Here is a 20,744-nt window from a genome sequence, read left to right on the forward strand (position 1 = left end):
CAACTCTGACAACACAGATGTTCTGAACTTTGGGAAGAACACCTTCATATGGGCCCACAGCTGGTGGCCAGCAGAACTCGGACAAGCACCCACAGACCATGCACATAACCTAGACATCATCCTGGACAGTGAACTGACCATGAAGTGACAAATCAACGCAGTCGCCTCCTGCTTCCGTACCCTTTGCAAGCTTTGCAGAATCTCCAGATGGATCCCAGGTTACTCCAGAAAGACTCACTCAGGCCTTTGTCAGCAGCTGCCTTGAGTACGGCAATACTGTCTATTCTGGCATCTCCACCAAGCTCCTCAAAAGGCTCCAGACCATACAGAATCCTGCAGCCAGACTCATCTTCGATCTCCCCAAACAGAACCACATTACCCCCATCTCAGAAACCTCCACTGGCTCACCATCCAGAAAAGATGCCAGTTCAAGATCCTCACACATGCCTCCAAAGCTTTGCATGATCAAGGATGGGTCTACATCATTCATTGACTGAACCTCCACCTACCCGCAAGACACCTGCATTTCACCCCACTAGCCTATGCACACACACCCGCATCCGTCAGACCCATAGCAGGGGTCACTCCTTCTCCTACATCGTCCCCAAGACCTGGAACGACCTACCCCTCCATCTTCGTACAGCACCCTCCCTGGTGGATTTCAAAAAGAAACTCAATACCTGACTTTTTTGACAGAGACGTCTCACCCACAGTGCCCAGATACCCTTAGGGGCGAAAGTGCCACGCTATACATAGATGAATTGATTGATTGCTTGATCGTGTGCCTCAAAGGTGCTGCACAAAAATCTATAGGATGCACAATCAAGTTATCAGCCACAGTGAAAGTTACTATCAAAATGATACACACCCAAAGAAACAACCTAAGCTATTTTTGTCTATTTGCATATGTACATAACCCTTAGGACCTGATTTAGAGTTTAGCGGACAGCGATCTCCATTGCAACCGAACTCTCAGTCTGCCCTCCTCATTTAGAGAGGTGTGAATCATAAGGTTTGTGTCAACTGAGCCCCTATTGGCTCCATTGACAGAAAGCTTCATTTGACGGCCTGATGGATTAGGGACTATCGGAGGAAAGGCATTACATCACCTGCTCTATTAGGGTGGACAGTGTATTGCCCCTTTTTTCTGTTTGAAACAAAATAATGACCACAGTGCCCTAGGATAAATCTCCCAGGGTGTGGGGGTCATTAGCTTTTTGTTTTTCCAAAACAAACTCCCACTCTGGTGTTTGATTTTGAAAAATAAACAAATGTTAAAAGTCTTTTGTAGCTTGAAGGGCACCCCCATGACATTGGTGCCCTTCAATGTATAGAGATGACCACTGGGCCGGCGGTCATCTCTGATTTTGATAGAGGATAGTCCACTATGAGGGCGGAGATAATGTCCTCTACATCTTGACAAATGGAGTACCATCTGCCAAAATTAAAATCCAGCACTTACATTAAATATGTTACATCATATTTATTCATATGTTGCTTCTATATTGTGTTTAATGTATTGTTTTGTAGTGTTGGTTTTTATTAAACTAATATATAAAGTTTAATACCCTACCATACCACACCGTGCCAAACTACAGGTTCCAAGAAGTGCTGAAGCAGGCTTACTCTGAGAGAGATCAGGGCAGCATCTCTTAGAGATGAGAGAACCTTGTACAGCACTGGTAAGTAACATAGCATGACAGAGAATGTCATTTAGAGAAAAGTGACTGCACAGAATTGTCTTGGTGCAGTTTGCAACTGGGCCAAGTTACCAACTCTCTCCACACTCCACTGGGCCAGGGTCGCTGTATCCTGGCCAGTCGAGCACTGCAGAGTTGCACACTGTGATCTGCAGCTACACTTGCAGTTAATGGCCCAGGCTCAATTCCAATGCCGTCTGACTTTCAGAATGATAGTGGGGGTCAGAATCACGGCATGAAGCAGGACCTTTAGGCACCACTAGTCCTAAACTCCCAACAACGCATCAGCAGCACCACCACTTTTCAAGCACAGCAGACTTGTGTCATTTCACACTTGCAGTGAGACCCACATTAAAATAATACTCTGTCGTTCTTGGATCCTCTCTGTGGAGGAGGAAGAGGAGTCAGGGAGAAGCAGGCCAGTCATTTCAAGGACCACACCCTCTCACCTCTTATTACAGTGTGAAGCCTGTACAACAAAACTTGCTGATTCCTCCCCACCCTGTGACCAGTTGGGAAACAGCATAGCGGTTAGCCTCGAGTGATACCCAGTCAGTCTTTTTTGGGGCTGTAAAGTAAATCACCACAGGTTGTTTTCTTTTAGTGCCAACAAACAGAGAGAGGCTCCCAATGTAGGAGTGTGTTTTTGAAAAAAAAAATGTTACTGAAATTCTGGGTGTTTTCTCTGAGCATGTGGAGGTCCTTTATTTGTTTTTCTGTTCGGGACTGCCAGGCAGGGTGGGATTGTGACTGGAGTACCTAGGAAGAACATCCATAGTTTCATGAATGCACATTTTAAAATGTAACTGAGCGCACTGTAGTCAATAGCTCTCTTAATTAATTTAATTGATCTATTTACCATGAAGATCAATTTGTTTTCTAGAAGGATAAGAAAAATGTCATTCACTGACGTCCTCAGCATCACTTGATCAATGACTAAGCATTTCATATTGGACTCAGTGGGGTACAAAGGGAAAGGAGTAGTACGTATTTCTTACCATTCTAATCTTCAATTCCAATAATTACAAGTTTTGTATTTTTATCCACATGAGGCAAACCTCATAGCCAAAAAACGAGCATTTGAGGTTCTTGGAGTTACAGTTGGCATGTTTCAACAATTAGATTTTCAAATGATAATTGGAAACGTCACTTTTAATTGTCATTGGCACAACACCTTTTTGCACTTAAAGCAACCTCCAAGCTTTCAAATTAGTCAGCTTAGAACTGGAGGCTGAATGGTCTGTTGAGTCTCCTACCTAATTCCCCGGGAAAGGGCCAACTCCTCCCAGTAGCCCTGGTGCCCACCTGCATTTAACAGTAAAAGGTAAAAGTATTGTGTCTCCTTAACAGGGTCCCTAGGTAGGAGGTAAAAACCGAAAGTAAAAAAGCTTTCTTAAATGTGAAGGTAAATTGAGTACTTAAAAGCAAAGCACCAAGTTTCCCATGAAATCATGGAAGAGCAAGAAGACGTCTATAAATAGGCAGAAGTAGATGCATTAGAGATTCCAACTGTGAGAAGCAAAAATCCAGGGAAAAATAGTACAAAGGTGTAAAGAATGTGATGAAAAATAAGGGAACAAATGTATTGTCACCTCCATCACTTCAAAGTGCCTCCTTGTTTATGATTCAATCAGGAACTGACTTCAGATGAGAAGACCCTTCTTCATCTTGGATTGGAAACTATAGATAGAGTTTGCTGCACGACACCATCTTTGAAAGAGCAGTTTATAAGGCCTGTCTAGCCCCTTTTCTTAAACTCATGGCACACAAATAAGAAGCCTATTTTTGTCATTCTTTGTCCAGCACTGAAGTTCACAGTCCTGTCTCAACCTTTCTTGCCCGACTCACAGAATACTCCTCTAGGAGACCGAGAGTGCTGAAACGACAGGTCAATTCTGGTTTAGATGGCAAGAGTGCAGGGTCCAGCAAATAGTTACTTGTTCAAGCAAGGAGCACACTGTTTTGTACTGAATTCATGTAATCTCTTGTAAACTGTCAACATAGGTGTAACAAGTCTTACCATTTAGGACATTTGATATGAGGGAACTAATGGCATGCATTACCCTGTGACTGAAGTTTCTTTTGTGCAGCCTATGCAGCATGCATTCTTTCTAAGTTATAACCTTTAACGGCATTCAATACTTGTAAATGAAATAGCACTAAATTAGTGATTGTCTGACTGGATGGACCGCACATGGAGAGCCACAGTATTTAGTCACATTTGGCCTCTCTCACCTGGGGAGAGACAAATGTCTCACAGGCATGCCTACCAATGTAGCAATGTTCTTCCAATGACCCTTAGGCATGACCTTTGCTGGAGCATTTTCATCCTTCAAAGGAATCACTACTCATCGAGGTTAATGGATCTTTGGAACCAGTAAAGGGTGTGGTATAACCAAACAACAGAATTGCATATCATCAATAATGTACACAGTATGACCCATGTGGCCATACAAGGAAAACTCCAGTCGAAGATTACAATTTAGGAGTTTTATTACAAGTTCAGGCACAAAGTCATGTAAGTGATTCTCAAGATAAAGTTATAAAGATACTGAATCACCAAGGGTTGATCAAGGCGGCGGAACATATTAAGTTGCACTAACATTATGAGAACCAGACATTTAATAGAAATCATACAAAACATTAGCAAAAATATTTGATTTACAGAAAACAAGTATTGCTCAGTTCTCTCAGACATTTAATTAATTGTATCATCAGATTACCAAATTCAGAGCATAGGATGGCCCTATTCATAAACCAATCAGGGAATAGAATGTGCTGGGCGTAACACATACAAACTAAATACAAAAAATCCTAAAAAGGCCAAAAATAATTTGAAGAAGGAGACTCTTGGGTATCAGGATTCTAACTAGGGTGGCCCAAAGAAAAGTAAAAAGAGAAAACATCACCATATCAGAAGCTCTGTTAAAAGACTTCTTCTTGGGGTACAAGGAAAATCTCTAAGCCTAAGCAAGGCATCCCAAGGGACATGGATAGAAAGGGCAATGTCAGGAAGTGTCCATTTGTTCAGCAAGTAGAGCACAATTACAGAAACCGCAGCATCACCATCTCCATCAGCATCTCCATCTGGACTGCATGTGCTCTCTCTCTGGCTCTGACCAAAATCCAACCGGGCATCGGTATATTAAAGTTCATACCGCAAGCTGATTTGTCACCCAGTCAGTCCATTTGATGTTGCAGGGGTAACATCCAACAAAAATCGATACCGCAACTCCAACTTTAAACATAGGCCATGGTTTCCAAGACTTTCATGAGAACAGAAACTATCTGTAATTTTCTTTGCAGGCTTGCAACAAATGTATAACTCGACAGTTCACAGTCCTAAGTGTTCTCTTTCCAAGGACACTTTCTCACAATTCTCTAGGTGTAGGACAAGGATGATCTTATTACAATTCAAGCTTCTCATGAGAACGAATTCCGAAAGGAAGTTACAAGTAAGAATGTGAAAAAAACATTCTGCACGGTCATGGGATCAGGGCCTAACAGCTTAGGCTAATGCAAGAAATGCATTAAAACAGCACAACAATATGTTCAATTAAAATACATTATGTTATACAAATATGATTTAAACATTAATAAATATTCATTTTCTATTATGTTATCAGGACTTAGAGCTGCATAACTTTTGCAAATACATTTTCATTACTATGATGCAGAATTACATTTTCTCTAAATTTTACTTATGCATTTTAAACGTTTCTCATTAGAAATCTGATATTGTTTCAATACGCATTATTAATTCAGACTCTAAAATATAACATAATGAAAGCTTAGCTCTGTACCACAGGGGTTTAATCATATAGGCCCTCATTACAACCCCGGCGGACTGCAGTAAAATGGAGAAAGGTACTGCCAACAGGCTGGCGGTACTTTCCCCCATAATATGACATTGGCGGTTTGGCTCAAGCCAAACCACCAATGTACAATTCCGTCCGCCACGGCGGTGACAGCAGCCAGCCTGGAGACTTCAGTCTCCAGCCAGGCGTCTGTCACTGCCATGGTTTTCGTGGCTTCCTTACCGCCACGAAAACCATGGTAGTAGGCACTATCAGTGACGGGGAATTTCTTCCCGCCCCCTCCCCAGGTTTCCCCCCGCACCCCACTCCCACTCCAGACCCACCCCCTCAACATACACACACCTTCACCCACCATCATATACACTTATATACACACTCATACCCACATTCACCCACGCATGCATACATCCATTCACACACACATCCACACACACTGACATACATACAAGCACATACACCTTCATACAACACAACATACACGCACTCACACATCCATACATGCACACACATACAACATGCAACACACACCCGCATTCATGCACACACAAACATTTACACACACACCCCCACACACACACAACACCCCACACCCACATTCCCTGTCAGAGCACCCGACTTACCTGATTGCAGGGGGTCCTCCTGCAGGAGACGGGACGGGGCGCTGCTGCCAGCAGCAGCGTCCGCCAGCAGAACACTGCCAGGCTGTATCATGGGTCATGATACGGTCTGCGGCGGTGTACTGGCGTGGCGCTGCTGCTGGCAGCAGTGCCACCTTACCGCGATCCGCCGCCATGGCCGCAGCCGGAATTCCGACATCCATCTGGTGGAATTCTGGCTACGGTCATAATTTGGCGGACGACTGGTAGCTGCGGTGGCGATCTTTTGGTGGCCGTCGCAGCAGCAGTAGGCGTTTTTTTACCACCAATGTTATAATGAGGGCCATAGTTTTCAATAGATGCCCACTAACACGACTTCTTGGTGCATCATTTTACGATCACAACCTGGACATCTCCCAATCAGGTTTCAGGAGCAACCACAGCATGGAGACAGCCCTCCTTGTCGCCACAGATGACTTCCGCTCGCTCCTCGACTGCAGCCATACTGCAGCCCTCAACCTGCTGGATCTATTGGCCGCCTTTGACACAGTTTCACACCTCACCCTCTGCTCCAGACTCCACACAGCTGGCATCCACGGAAAACCCCTGCAATGGATACGCTCCTTCTTGCCTGGCAGATCACAGAGAGTCAGACTCCCGACTTACCTGTCAGAACCTACGGAGAACAGCAGCGGAGTTCCTCCCTGAGCCCCACACCCTTGAACATCTACATGGCCCTGCTCGCATCCATCGGCAGGAACCATGGGCTGAACATCTCACTCACTTAAAACCCCACAGCTACTGAGAATAATTTTCACAAGGGGATGGAAGCTGTCGCCGCCTGGATGAAGGACAGCTGCCTCAATCTTGACTCTGACAAGACTGAGATCCTCATCGTGGGACCCTCCACATCAACCTGGGATGACTCCTGGTGGCATCCACCCTCAGCACCCTCCCTACCCCAACAAATCATGCACATAACCTCGGTTTCATCCTGGATTCATCACTCACCATGACCTGCCAAGTCAACTCAGTTGCATCCTCCTACTTTCACACACTCTGACTTCTCCGGGTGATCTACAAAAGGATCCCAAAGGACTGCCGCAGAACCATAACTCATGCCCTAGTTACCAGCCGACTGGACTGTGGCAACACCCCCTATGCCAGCACCGCCCAGAAGAACCTGAAGAAACTACAGCACAACCAATACGCCTCTGCCAGACTCATCCTGGACATTCCCCGCTGCGAACACACCACCAATCACCTTAGAGACCTCCACTGGCTTCCTATCGAGGAAAGCATTAACTTCAAACTCCTCCTCCACACATACAAGGCCCTCCACAACGTAGGACCCACCTACCTCAAACACCACATCACCTTCTACTCCCCCATCAGACTTCTCCGCTCTGCTCAACAAGCACTTGCCACCATACCCCGCATACGGAAGACCTCGGCTGGGGTAAGATCCTTCACCTACCTCGCGGCAAAGAGCTGGAACACCCTGCCCCTGCACCTCAGGCGGTCACCATCTTTACCTCAGTTCAGGAAGGACCTTAAAACCTGGCTCTTCAAATGAAGGACAGAGGATAAACCCCCTCAGCGCCTTGAAACCCTTATGGGTGAGTAGTTGTGCTCTATAAATGCTGATTTGATTTGATTTATTAGTGCTGTCATTAACATATGCATAAACTGTCACTTTTAGCTGTTTACAGTGACATGAGGGGCAACACAATTATTTTGGCTACATCAGCTTTCAAAATGGGTACATTCCTGCACTACTCAATAATATATGTACAATTTGACATAGGGTAATTATTTCTCAAGGATTGCAGATGTGCATTATAATAGTGCAACAAATTATTTCTGTCTCTCGTTGATATTTAAATAATTATATATTTTTTCTTTAGTCATTTTCCATACATCATAAAAAAGGCTGGTGTCCTTATACATGAAACTAGATTCAGATTAATAGTATTAAAGCAGTTCATAAAATTATCAAACTCCAAATGTGAGCTGCATCAAATAAAAAGTATTTTATCGAATATTTTACTGCAGAACCAACTGATACAAAACTTGAAATAAATTAGTCAAAGGTGGCTCCCCACCTTTGTCAATGAAATTCTCAGGTACTGTAAGGAAATGTTATTTATATTGCAAGGTAAATTTAGGGATCTCAAGAGCGGACTGATGGGAAGTAGTCATTAGGTAGGCCTTGAAATAAAAACTCACAAGAGATTCATTCTCTACTATGAGAAATGCCCTCAAACATAGTAATCGTGGCTGTGGTGCCTTACAAGTGTGTCAGAATTCCTCCACAATAGGATGAACTAAGAAGTCCACTCTCACACAATCAGGTAGCCTTCTACCGCTTCATTGGTTCGTCAGCAGTTCACCTTGTCTCCCCAGTTGGATCCCCCTGTAGGCATATTCAACAAAAATAAGACTGAGGCAGTACACGTAGGGATAATCATAGTCAGGATGCCCCTGGCTGTATCAGCAGCTGTAATTGTGATACTCAAATCACCCCTCACAGTTCTGGTGCCTTGTTATTCCCAATTGCTCAATTTTAGATGGAATAAAAATAATTTTATAGACAGAAACTCCAGCCATCTAACACTTTCTTGATACTGTTAAAGCCAGCTGTCAGGGACTATACCAGTTGTTAATTATCAGATGTTCATGTTGTTGGGCTGAGCTGCCGTCGAATTTCAATAACAAGAGAGAGCATTTGACAACCAGTAAAGCCCAATGGGCTATAAAACCATGAGAACATGCCACCCTTAGAGGGCCAACTGTTCTAAATTAAACAGGGAGGAACACAATATGAATATTGGAATTTAGAAGCAGAAAGCCTTACTAGCCTGCCATTATTAGTTCTGAGCCACTCCATTATCTTAAGTGGAGCTCTGTGGTAACGAAGCCACATACACGGAGTCCGGATAAAGATTTATTAAGGTTTTATTGGTGAAACGAAACAACGCGACTTCCTCCCGAGCCAGCCAACACCAACTGACTCGGTCGGAACTTCGCTCGACATTCGATTCTCTGCGTTTGGAACAGAGAATATTACACATCCTCCTCCTTTCACATTTCACAAATAAAAACATGGCTAAGTCTCCCGATGACACACATGAATAAAAATACAAATGTAACAGAAATATACTAAAGCGGAAAGAGATACAATTTTTTATAAAGATGAATAAAGGCTAAGCCCAGAGAACTACATGAACATATGACTAAATGTAACAATGGAGAACTGTAACTACAAGAACAAATAGAAAAAAATGCAATCTTCCTGGGAAATGCAACCCAACAGAATTAAAACTATTTATGTAAATTGTACATAGTCTTTCAGATAACATGGTGGTCTACGTATCCTCTGACTGCGACCACAATTTGAAACGCCTTCATGAGAAACAAACTCCGAACTCACGTTCTGCAATTCCGAACATCTGACTCCCGGAACAAGCAACTGATGCTCTGCCCTTCCCTTTCCATCCGACTTGGAAACTAAATCATCATCACTCATCATCATAAAACTGTTGCACCTCTCTAAATCAGAGTCAACCCTAACACTCCCCCCTTCCTCCTTCCTTCGGTAGAGTGCCACTTTCCTTTTATTCCACTTATCACCGTTCTCCAACTCCACATGACTCACACCAACCTTCTTAACTCTAAAAGGACCCCAAAATTTTGAAAGCCCACGGACAACTCTACCATGCCTGATCTTAACCCAATCACCCTCCGTTATGTCTTTCTCCCTCCCAGGTTTACTCACTCCACTCGAATCACACACAGCACCACTCATCAACCATGCCGGTACGAGTTTGGAACCTGGCTTCCTGCCTCTCATCCTCTCAAACGGAGAAATCCCCGTAGCTCTATTCACAGTGGTACTATGAGCCCAAACCATCTCTTCCACCAATCTTTTGACATCTTTCCACTCTGAATACCCATTAACATGGTACCCTTCACTAATCGATTCATTCTCTTGACCATTCCATTGGCTTGTGGATTGTAAAGGGCTGTGCGCCTGTGAGTAATCCCACAGCTCTCCAAGAATTTCCTCATTTCACGTGAGGTTAGCTGGGTACCATTATCAGTTATAAGAACCCGAGGAAACCCTTCTTCCATGAATACTTCCTTCAAAACTCCTATGGTTCTCTTAGTGCTAATTTCCTGCATAAACCTTACCACTACCCATCTCGAGTTTACATCCACCATGATGACAGCATTCCTGTACAAATCCTCCACGCCTTGCATAGGACCTATACAGTCCAAACACACTGTACTCCAGTGTAGACCAGGATCTTCAATATGTCCCTGAACTCCTTGTAAACCAACATTCAACCTTTTTTCACTCTCTTTACAGGTTGTACAATCCATGACCCATTTAGCAATGATGTCGTCCATACCTGGCCACCAAAAGTACTCTCTAACTCTCTTCTTGGTCAAGGTTTGGCCAAGGTGACATTCATGTGCCAAAACAAAAAAAAAATCCGTAAGCCCTCTGGAGGAATACATTTTTCATTTCTCACAATTAGGTTCAGGTCTACCACGGACAACTCATCCAATACTTTTAGATAAGGTCTCAACGACAGGCCAACGGTACTGTCTCTCCTTTTCCCCTCTACAATCATTCGCACAACCCCTTTGAAAACCAAATCCTTTTCCAAAGACGTAGTCCATTCATCCGCCGAAAATGTACCTTCGCCCCAGTCCTCAATGTCATCCAACCATGCTACAGCACCATCCTGTTCTTTGATAGAATCTCCTGACTTACTTTCACACTCATAGTCTAAAGGTAGCCTAGATAGACAATCTGCTCGAACATTCTCCCAACCTGGAATGTAGCACATGGTAAATCGATACTCTTGTAGTCTGGCTGCTAACCTAGCTAGTCTAGCAGACCCTTTACCTGCCCCACCGGACTCATGACTTTAAGTAACGGCTTGTGATCAGAACGCAATGTAAAATCGATACCCCACAGAAACGTTCTGAAATGCTCCACAGCCCATACAGAGGCCAATGCCTCACGTTCTATCACAGAATAGTTCCGTTCACACGCCGTCAGAGAGCGGGAGGCAAACGCTACAGTGATCTCTTTTCCTACTTGAGCAAGCACTGCTCCTAGACCACAGGCACTGGCATCCACAGTCAACACTATCTTCAGGCGAGTATCAAAAGGAGACACAATACCTGCCTCACAAATGTCTCTCTTGACTGCTTCAAAGGCAAGTTGTTGTTCTCTTCCCCACCTGAAATTTGACCCTTTCCTCATTAATAACTTTAAACTTTCATTTTTTGTGCAAAATTTTCAACGAACTTGTTATAATACTCTATCAACCCCATAAAAGAACGTATTTGGTCTTTGTTGCAAGGAATGGGTATAGAGCGAATGGCATTCAACAAATCTTCTTTTGTTCTGAAACCATCTCCCGAAACAGTATGACCTAAGTAATCTATTTCTTCCAACAAAAATTTACACTTGTCTCTCCTCAAGGTCAGACCAGCCTCTCCCAACTTGTTCAAGACGGACTTAAGAACAGAGTTATGTTCTTTAACTGTCTGACCAAAAATCAATATGTCATCCTGAAAGTACGTTACGTTCTGCATTCCAGAAAACAAATTTGACATGATCCTTTGAAATACACTCGCTGCCGAGGACAACCCAAAGGGCATCCGAGTGAATTGGAATGTACCCTCCATTGTAATAAAAGCAGTGAGTGCTCTAGACTCGTCATGTAACTTGATCTGGTGATATGCACTCCTCATATCCAGCTTTGAAAAGTACTTCCCACCCTGGAGTAGAGACAAGAGTTCATTTGTGTTAGGAAGAGGAAATGAGTCTGTGACGACAAATTGATTTAGGCTACGCAAATCCACACAAAAACAGAGCTTGCCATCCTTTTTTTTTTGTGATGACAACTGGTGACTCCCATGGAGAGGCCTCAACCGGTTCAATAATACCTTGGTCCATCATATCCTGAAACATTTGTTTTCACTTCATCCCTAACCACCAGAGGCACCCTCCTCACTTTGTATTTCATGGGAACTTCATTTTTTTTAAGTACAATTTTATGAACATAGTTTTTTAGCTCTCCCAGTTTCTCATCAAAGAAAACTTTAGCGTCTTCAAGAATTTTCTCCAGACTCTCGTCTCCAACCATTAGAATCTTGCTGTCAGAATGAGGATCAATGATAATATGCAAATCAAATTGATGCCCCCACCCTAAAATAGGTGGTCCAGACTCAGCCACGTAGATTTTCCCTTCAACGCAACGATTGCGAAACTTCATCTGAGAAATAAAATACCCTAACACATCAATCTCTACCCCTTGATATCCAGTGGGATTTATATCTTTAGGTAGCAAGGGAACTTTATTCCATAACTCGATCCACAGTGACTTAGGTACGATAGTATATAGTGATCCCAAATCTACCATCAGTTCCACTTCCTTATCAGCAATAGTGAACAATCCTTTAGGCCTGTTCTCCCTTCCACTTCCTGAAACAGGAGCCTGGACAACTAAGATGCGGTCACCAACACCGGTTTCTTCTGCAAAATCCGCCACCGCAACTCTTGAATTGAAGGCATCCTTGCACATCCGAGCAAAGTGACCCTTGCGACCACATTTCCTGCACTCTTTATTCACAGCAAAGCACCATTTAGCATCACTAGTATGAGCTGAACTCCCACATCTTGCACACAATTTCAACTTAGACAAAGCAGGGCTCTTGATCCCTTGTTTACTTGATGTAGCACCACCCTGTTTAGAAGAATTTGATTTCTTCATGACTACTGCAACTTCTTCTTCACTTCCTGGGCTACTACTCCCTTTCTTGTTAATCTCTTGCATACAAATTTCTGATTCTTCAACTATTTTTGCAATAGTAATGGCATCCTTGAGAGAGGGATTCTTAGCTGCCCACAAGCGTTCCTGAGTTTTCTTGCTCCTGCACTGCACAATGAGTAGATCACGAATCAACTCATCAGTCATTTGCCCGAACTTGCACTTTACAGATAATTCACGTAAACTCGAAATAAAGTCTTCCACCGACTCTCCTTCTTTCTGTGGTCTGGTGTAAAATTTATACCGCAACATTACGATGTTTTCCTCTTTAGCAAACCTCTTCTCCAACCGTAGCTTTGCTTCCTCATAAACATCTCCTAGCGGTTGACCATCATCATTGTAGATCTCTGGCAAATATTTAAATATAGGATGAGCTTCCTTGCCAATAGTACTTAACAATAATGCCTTTTTCCTGTGCGCAGAGAAGTTTTGTCCATCTAAAGCCACAACATAGTTCTCAAAAATATCTATCCATTCTTCCCATTGGACAGATGATTGACTTTTTTGGTCCAAAAATGGAGCTGGAATGTTTATAGCAGAAGACATCTCCAAATACTAAAAAAAACACTCCAAAAGCTTTAGTGATAATGTCTCTAGGAGGTTCTTAAGGTTCTTTCCTCTACTTCTGCCATATTGAGGAAAAGAACAAAAAAAACATGCTTCCAGGGTGGTTGCTAAGGGCCTTTCCTCTACCACCAAATCGACTCTCCAATCACCGAGGGGTTATATTTTTTTTTTCTTTTTTTCTCTTGCTTCCTACTTCCTTAATAGACAGCCAGCTCCCTAGTGTGAGAGAAGGATGCCCAACCGTCTTGCTCCTGAGCCAGGCTGTAGCGCGCCGTGGACCAAATACACACAGTGAGTAACACGCAGCACGCGTCTGCTTCTGGTCGCGTCCTCGCTCACCACTGTAAGTGTGGCTGGCACCTTCATTGCCAAAATGTGGTAATGAAGCCACATACACGGAGTCCGGATAAAGATTTATGAAGGTTTTATTGGTGAAACGAAACAACGCGACTTTCTCCCGAGCCAGTCAACACCAACTGACTCGGTCGGAACTTCGCTCGACATTTGATTCTCTGCGTTTGGAACAGAGAATATTACAAGCTCCCAACATCCCAATGTTCTATTACGGTATACACTCTAAATGCAGTGTGTAGAAAAAAGATGGGTGTTGAATCTTTAAAACATCCACTTGAATGTCCATTACATATTGGAAGAATGGCTTCAGGCGCATCTTACAAAATAAACAAGTTATAACTAGTGTTTTTAAAAGAATTCACTCAAAGGATGTGTCCAGAGTTCAGTGTTTTTTTCAACAGTAATTTGAGGATCAGTAAAAGCTTAGTAGGACACATGAATGGAAAAAGGGCTTCATGTCTACTGCTACAATTACTCACTGGAAAAGCTACTGTCTGTGTTGTCCACTGCTCATAAAGCTGGATCAATGGGCAATGGAACCCAGATATCAGACTGGATTACCCCTGTATTATGAAGATATATTTGAGTATCTTAGAAATGATCTTGAGTGTTAGGACTGAGTTCCCTTGTGCTCATCATGCCATTAGAGTCCACCCCCAAATCCTGTAACCATTGAGAGTGGCACATAATCAGTCACTCACAAAGCATGGTTACGAGGGAAGAGGTTGCATTGGAAGACTGTAGCAGCAGAGAAAAACACAGTGGTGGCTGTGGTCATTGAGGGGGATGGCAGTCCCTACAGTAAGGGGGTCCATGATGCACCAACACAATGCAGGGAACGGGATGGAAGTCATTGGCAGACAAGCTCTGCATTTACAGTGAAGCTCCTGCTTGTGGGACCACAACGTTTCACAAACACACTTAGGCAACACACTTAAAATCAATTACTGATCAGAGAAAGACCCATGAAAAGGTACAGCCACAGAAGGGAGATGTCTCAGCAACTTCCTAAGTACACGAGATGACTGTCTAAGATTGCTCCTGTTGACCAATTTCCTGCTCCTGCTTTCAACACTGACATTGTTCTCCTTCCCGCTTTACTTTACTACTTTTTTAAGGAGAATCCCTTCGATTTTTCTTCCTCGCTGCTTTGGACCATCCTCCTGCTCCCATTACTCAGACTCATTTCAACTCCTAATCTTCTAAAGCTATCCTACGGGATTCCCTCCAACTGAATATACTAACTTGCTCTTGTGCCACCTTACAACTATTCTATCACCATATCACCAAGTCTGCTTCTGTGGATATAGATTATCAGCAGCAGAGCATTCTGGATAACGTAGTTCACTTGTGAAGGCTGGAGGTGGAAGGCAGAGACACTCACATTGTTCTGTAAGGCCATTTTACTCATTAGTGCCTTTAACTGGTATCAGGTCCCTTGGCATTACTGCTGTTTTGCCGCCCCTGGAGGGGAGACTCCTTCCTGTCCAGTCTGACACAATGGTGAGTGGTGGAGTGTTAAGGGGAAGGAAGGTGTCTCTTTGAGGGTACCATCTGTCTTCAGCTGCCTGGAACAGACTACTGAACAATACATTGAGACACATGACTGGTTTAATAATTCATTCTTATCAGCAGGGTTTATCCAAGTGAAACAAGTTTCTCTCCTCTCACAGTGCGTTGATGTATACCAGTAATATTTGATAGAGGTGATCACGCAAATTGTAAAGAAAAATATAGAGGCTTTGTATAATTTTTAGCCGTCCATGGTGGGGTTGAAAAGTTCTTCTTTGAAATCTTTCTTGATAATTATGGGTACATTTCAGAGATGCCCCTCTCACTGCCCTCTTCAGTCCTTGCCACAGAGTGACTGTATCACTATGAAATTTTAGAAGAGAAAATTTCCCATTTATTTTTCAGAAAAAAAGGTTCAACTTTAAGCGGCTAATTTATAGTAGAGACACAAATGTTTTACTTCAAAAAATCTATTGGTTTCATGAATGAGACTGCTAGTTTGTTGGGTTATAAAGAAAAATCACACTACGTAAAAAAATAACTACCTTAATACATTTAGGTGGTCATTCCGACCTAGGCGGGCGGCGGTTGCCGCCCGCCCGTCGGAAGCCGCCTGAATACCGCCCCGCGGTCAATAGACCGCGAGGGGTATTCTGACTTTCCCGCTGGGCCGGCGGGCGATCTGATTCAGATCGCCCGCCGGCCCAGCGGGAAAGCGCCTTCCACAAGGAAGCTGGCTCGGAATCGAGCCGGCGGAGTGGAAGGCGTGCGACGGGTGCAGCAGCACCCGTCGCGCTTTTCACTGTCTGCATCGCAGACACTGAAAAGCCTAGTTGGGCCCTGTTAGGGGGCCCCTGCCGTGCCCATGCCATGGGCATGGGCACGGCAGGGGCCCCCAGGGGCCCCGCGACCCCCCCTACCGCCATCCTGTTCATGGCGGCTTTCCCGCCATGAACAGGATGGCGGTAGGGGGGGTCAGAAGCCTTGGAGGATTCTAAGAGGCAGTGGAAAACCGGCGGGAGACCGCCGGTTTTCCCGTTCTGACCGCGGCCAAAGCGCCGCGGTCAGAATGACCAAGGGAGCACCGCCGGCCTGTCGGCGGTGCTCCCGCCCCCGTTGGCCCTGGCGATAGAGAACCGCCAGGGTCAGAATGAGGGCCTTAATGTCATCTTTTCAACACTTAATATGGATGCTTTAAAATATCAAGGGTGACTACTAATGATATTTCTGTAGGCCTTGGTTTCATAAAGTTATGAAATAACTTTGAGGGAAAGCAGAAACGTAATTTTATTAACAGGGATGCTAAGCTTTATGAAAATATACCATTTTGCCAAAGTTTACATTTTTATATTGTGTCATTAAACCTTTTTATAAAAAGACACCTTTGGTTATAATTGGCATTTACAAGCTACAAAATCCCCAATGATTACAGGGATGAAGTTTCAAAGTTCTTAAAAAATAAGGTTGGTAGTTACCTGATCTATTAGTGCTTTAATGGGCTTCTAAACATATTCAAACATGAGTATGCTTGGGTGAAAGAGGGCAGCACATAACACAAACTTGGTGTGGAAAAGGCTGCTTAATTGATAACAGGTGCGCATCATATACATAAAACCTAGACCTTTGCCTTTACAAAACTAAACCTCACTATACACGAACTGCCTAAGACCACGGTTTCCCACACCCTTAAAATAACCCTCCCGCTTTACACATTTTTCTTAAAATGTGTCAACTCCTATCCTGCTTAAATCTCCTACCCACCTAACCTACACTTATAACTATCTAACTCCCTTCCTACAATGAAACTCTTAATTCCTTGTTTCCTCTGTGGTTAATTTTTGTTGAGATCCCCAACTTCTCCTGTTCACTTAAATAACAACAACAACCTAGCCCTATAATCTCGCCAATATGATGGCCAACCGCCACTCAGAAAATGCCAAGATCTTCTGACCCTACCCTAGAGAAAAACCTCCCCTCATCTTTCAACGTTCAATGTGGCCTTATAGGCATCGGGCAACTGCATGAGGTACAGCTCCATCCTGAAGCGAGACAAATGCACTCCATCCCCCTGAAAAAACTCAACTGCATCATATCATGTTCTACCCTGCCGAAACCTTCTTCTCTGCAAAAGGCCCGCATTTCATTAATGATCTTCCTCCGGTCCCTGTCAGTCACGGAAGGATGCCTCACACCCCTCCATTCCCTCAGTTGAACAAAGCCTGGCCATACAATGTGGCACCCCATCCACTGGCGCTTAATTTCCTTAAGGTCTTTCTTCATCTCCTTAAGCAAAGCTAGCCCCTTGCAAACCACCATATCGTTTTCATCCAAGTGAAGCACCAACACGTCCGGACATCTATGCTGTCTACTCAAACTTTTCTAAGATGCCACCAAATCATTCCACTTCAGACCCCCCTTGCCATGCCAAGTCACCATGTACAGGACTGCCTCCAAACCCAAATTGGATCCAAGACCTCTCTGGATTTCATGTCTTTCTGCCCACGTGATAAGGAGTGTCCTACAATCAAGAATGACAGTTCTATCACCTCTGGGCCCATAACCGCACCTGAAAGGGAAAAAAATGTGAGCCACACAGAAAAACATCCCTATTTCAATCAACAATCCCCCTTCTCCAAGTGCACACAGCGGTGGAGGCACTCTGAGGACCATCTCCCCAACTTCATGATAATCTCACTGTTCCAAACTCACCAAGTCCTGAATGAATGCATGCCATAAGCTCCTGGTTCCTCCCCATTATGGACCAACACCTTTCACAGTAATGGCAATAACTGAAAGGGGATTACTGGGGTGCCAGATCTATATTGAAAAACTTCCCTGTTCGCAGACCACGTTGTTTCCCTCCATCTGCTGCCCTACCGAACAGGGCAAAATCCTATACCTGCGAATTTCAGCATGACCATGATTTGCCCAAGGATATCTGATCTGCCTTTGACTTAGGCAAGCACAGCTCCATGAACCCTCCTGCATGAAAACTTCTTGCTACTGCACCCTGCCAGTTCCTTTTATCCCCAATAATTTAGGCACTCGAAAGGCCCTAAAAAAACATCCAGGACATCAGCGTAGATATTAAGATGGATTCTTTCAGCTCACTGCTGACTGGTGGGAGGGCACCCACCACTGACCCAAGCAAGCCCCTCATCACTGGCCACCTCTTCGTACCTCCTTTTTCCTGCTTCCTGGCCCAACATTCAACTATCCTCCTTCCCAGCTCCCTTGCAGAAGATGCATGCCTCCAGAAAGTTTTCCCATTAATGCAATCCCTGCCAGCTTTCCCACAATCCTCACTCTAGACAAGCCCTTCTCAATCATTGACAAAATGAACTGAACAACATCCTCATCTCTGCTCCAGCCCACTGACCTACGCTGAGCCCCGTTCGTCAAGAACTTCTACTATGCCTGAGTATATGACCACCATGTGGATTCAGCCAACAATCCTACCACCATCTGGAGCATTCTTTTTCTCCTATTGTCCACAGAACCCCCGGCATACGAGTCTTAAACCTGTCCACCTCAGTGGCCAACCCATGGAACCTCTCAGACTGCAAATGAGACAAAGCATCCAAAGTGTCATAGTTCACTCCAGGGATGTGCTGTGCTTAAAAAACTACATCATGCCTCAGACATTCCAACACAAAGACCCGTAAAAGCTTGAGAACCAGTCCATCCCTAGAAGATTTTCTGTTGACGATAAAAACTACTGCCATGTTGTCTATCCGAAAAAGAACCTTACGGTGTGTAAGCTCCTGACCCCATAACATCACCACTACTATCAGGGGAGAGAATTTGAGAAAGGCAATGCGCCTCCCACCACGTTTCCAAGCAGCCGGTCACTCGTCTGCACACCACCTACTTTGCCAATACAATTCAAACCCCTGCCCACCTGCTGCATCAGAATAAATCTGCACATCCCACTCCCATTCCTTTGGACCCCCCATGGGCACTCCGTTGAAGACTTCTAGGAATTTGCGCCACATTCACAGGTCCTCCTTGGCCCCCGCTGAAAGCCTCACATGATGATGAGGTTGAGACAAACCAGTTGAGGACAGGCTGAGGCATCTGCAAGATGTCCTGGCTGCTCTAACTAGTCTGCATGCAAGTTCAAATGCCCAAGCAGAAACAGTTGGCAGTCCGTCGAACCGAGTTGACCCACAAAGAAGAAGTCATCAAGATAGTGCATCACAGTGTTCTGACAAGTGTGCCGTGTAAAGCCCCATTGCAGGAAAGAGCTGAAATGCTCAAACAGGGCATAAGATATGGAACCCCCCATGGGTAGGGCCTAATCTACATGCCACTGTCCCTCAAGCTGTATTCCCAGAAGAGAAAAGTGCTCCGGGTGTACTAGCAATAACCAAAATGCGGACTGTATTTCGCATTTTGCCATTAGTGCCCCTCGTCCAACCTGTTCCACTATCAACATGATGACATCCACTGAAAAATAAAAGGCAGAGGACACCTCTTCACCAATGAAGTTGTTCACTGACTGCCCTTTGTGCCACGACAGATGCTGCATAAGCAGGAACGGACCGTCCTATTTTTTAGGGGCCACTCCAGTAGAGGATACAATCAAGTCGCGCACAGGCCAGTCATCAAAAGGCCCGGCCAATTAGTCTTTCACGTATTTCCTTCCTCAGTTTTACAACCACAACCTGTTTGTGCAGTTTTGCCTATTTCATATTCTCTGCCCACCTTGCATCCACGGCCCATCATACTGAATCCCCCGTTAAAACAGTTGCTTAACAGCTTAGCCTCCTCTCTGTCCGGGTAATGAGTCAGCCAGCAATCCAGTCTCCCCAAGTTAATTGGTGTATGAGCCCTTTCCCATAGCCCGTGGGAGCCTCTACTTCCCCGGAAACTCCAGTGTGCATTGTGAGATGTACTCGCCTGTCTTTCACTCGTGTCCTAGTTCCCCTGGTTCACATTCCAGTGCCCCCTTGGTGACTTTGTCCACAGCCTTCTTCCTCTCCCCCTAACAATGGATGAGCACATGATGACCTGAGCATTTTGAGCACTTGTGCTTGAACTTGCACTATTCTCACATGCAAAGCCCTTTATTAAAATCCCAGCAGGCCCAGAGTGCACCCACTTGTCCTTTAGTCCCTACACCTACCCCCCTTGGCTGGGACAGCCTTTAAAGGGGCGTTAACTATTGGAAGGACACTGGCTGTAAAAATGGACATCCCAAATTTTGCCGGACCCACTGTCTGCTGCCACAGGTCGTTATCAATCTCTCCCCATTTCGCCTCAGGGCTCCACACCAGACGTGCCTGACAAAGGTTGTCGTACTGTGCCCATGTGTAACCCCCATACATGATCTGAGCCTTG

Source organism: Pleurodeles waltl, chromosome 5 (assembly GCF_031143425.1).
Source record: "Pleurodeles waltl isolate 20211129_DDA chromosome 5, aPleWal1.hap1.20221129, whole genome shotgun sequence".
In the NCBI taxonomy this organism is placed as follows: Eukaryota; Metazoa; Chordata; class Amphibia; order Caudata; family Salamandridae; genus Pleurodeles; species Pleurodeles waltl.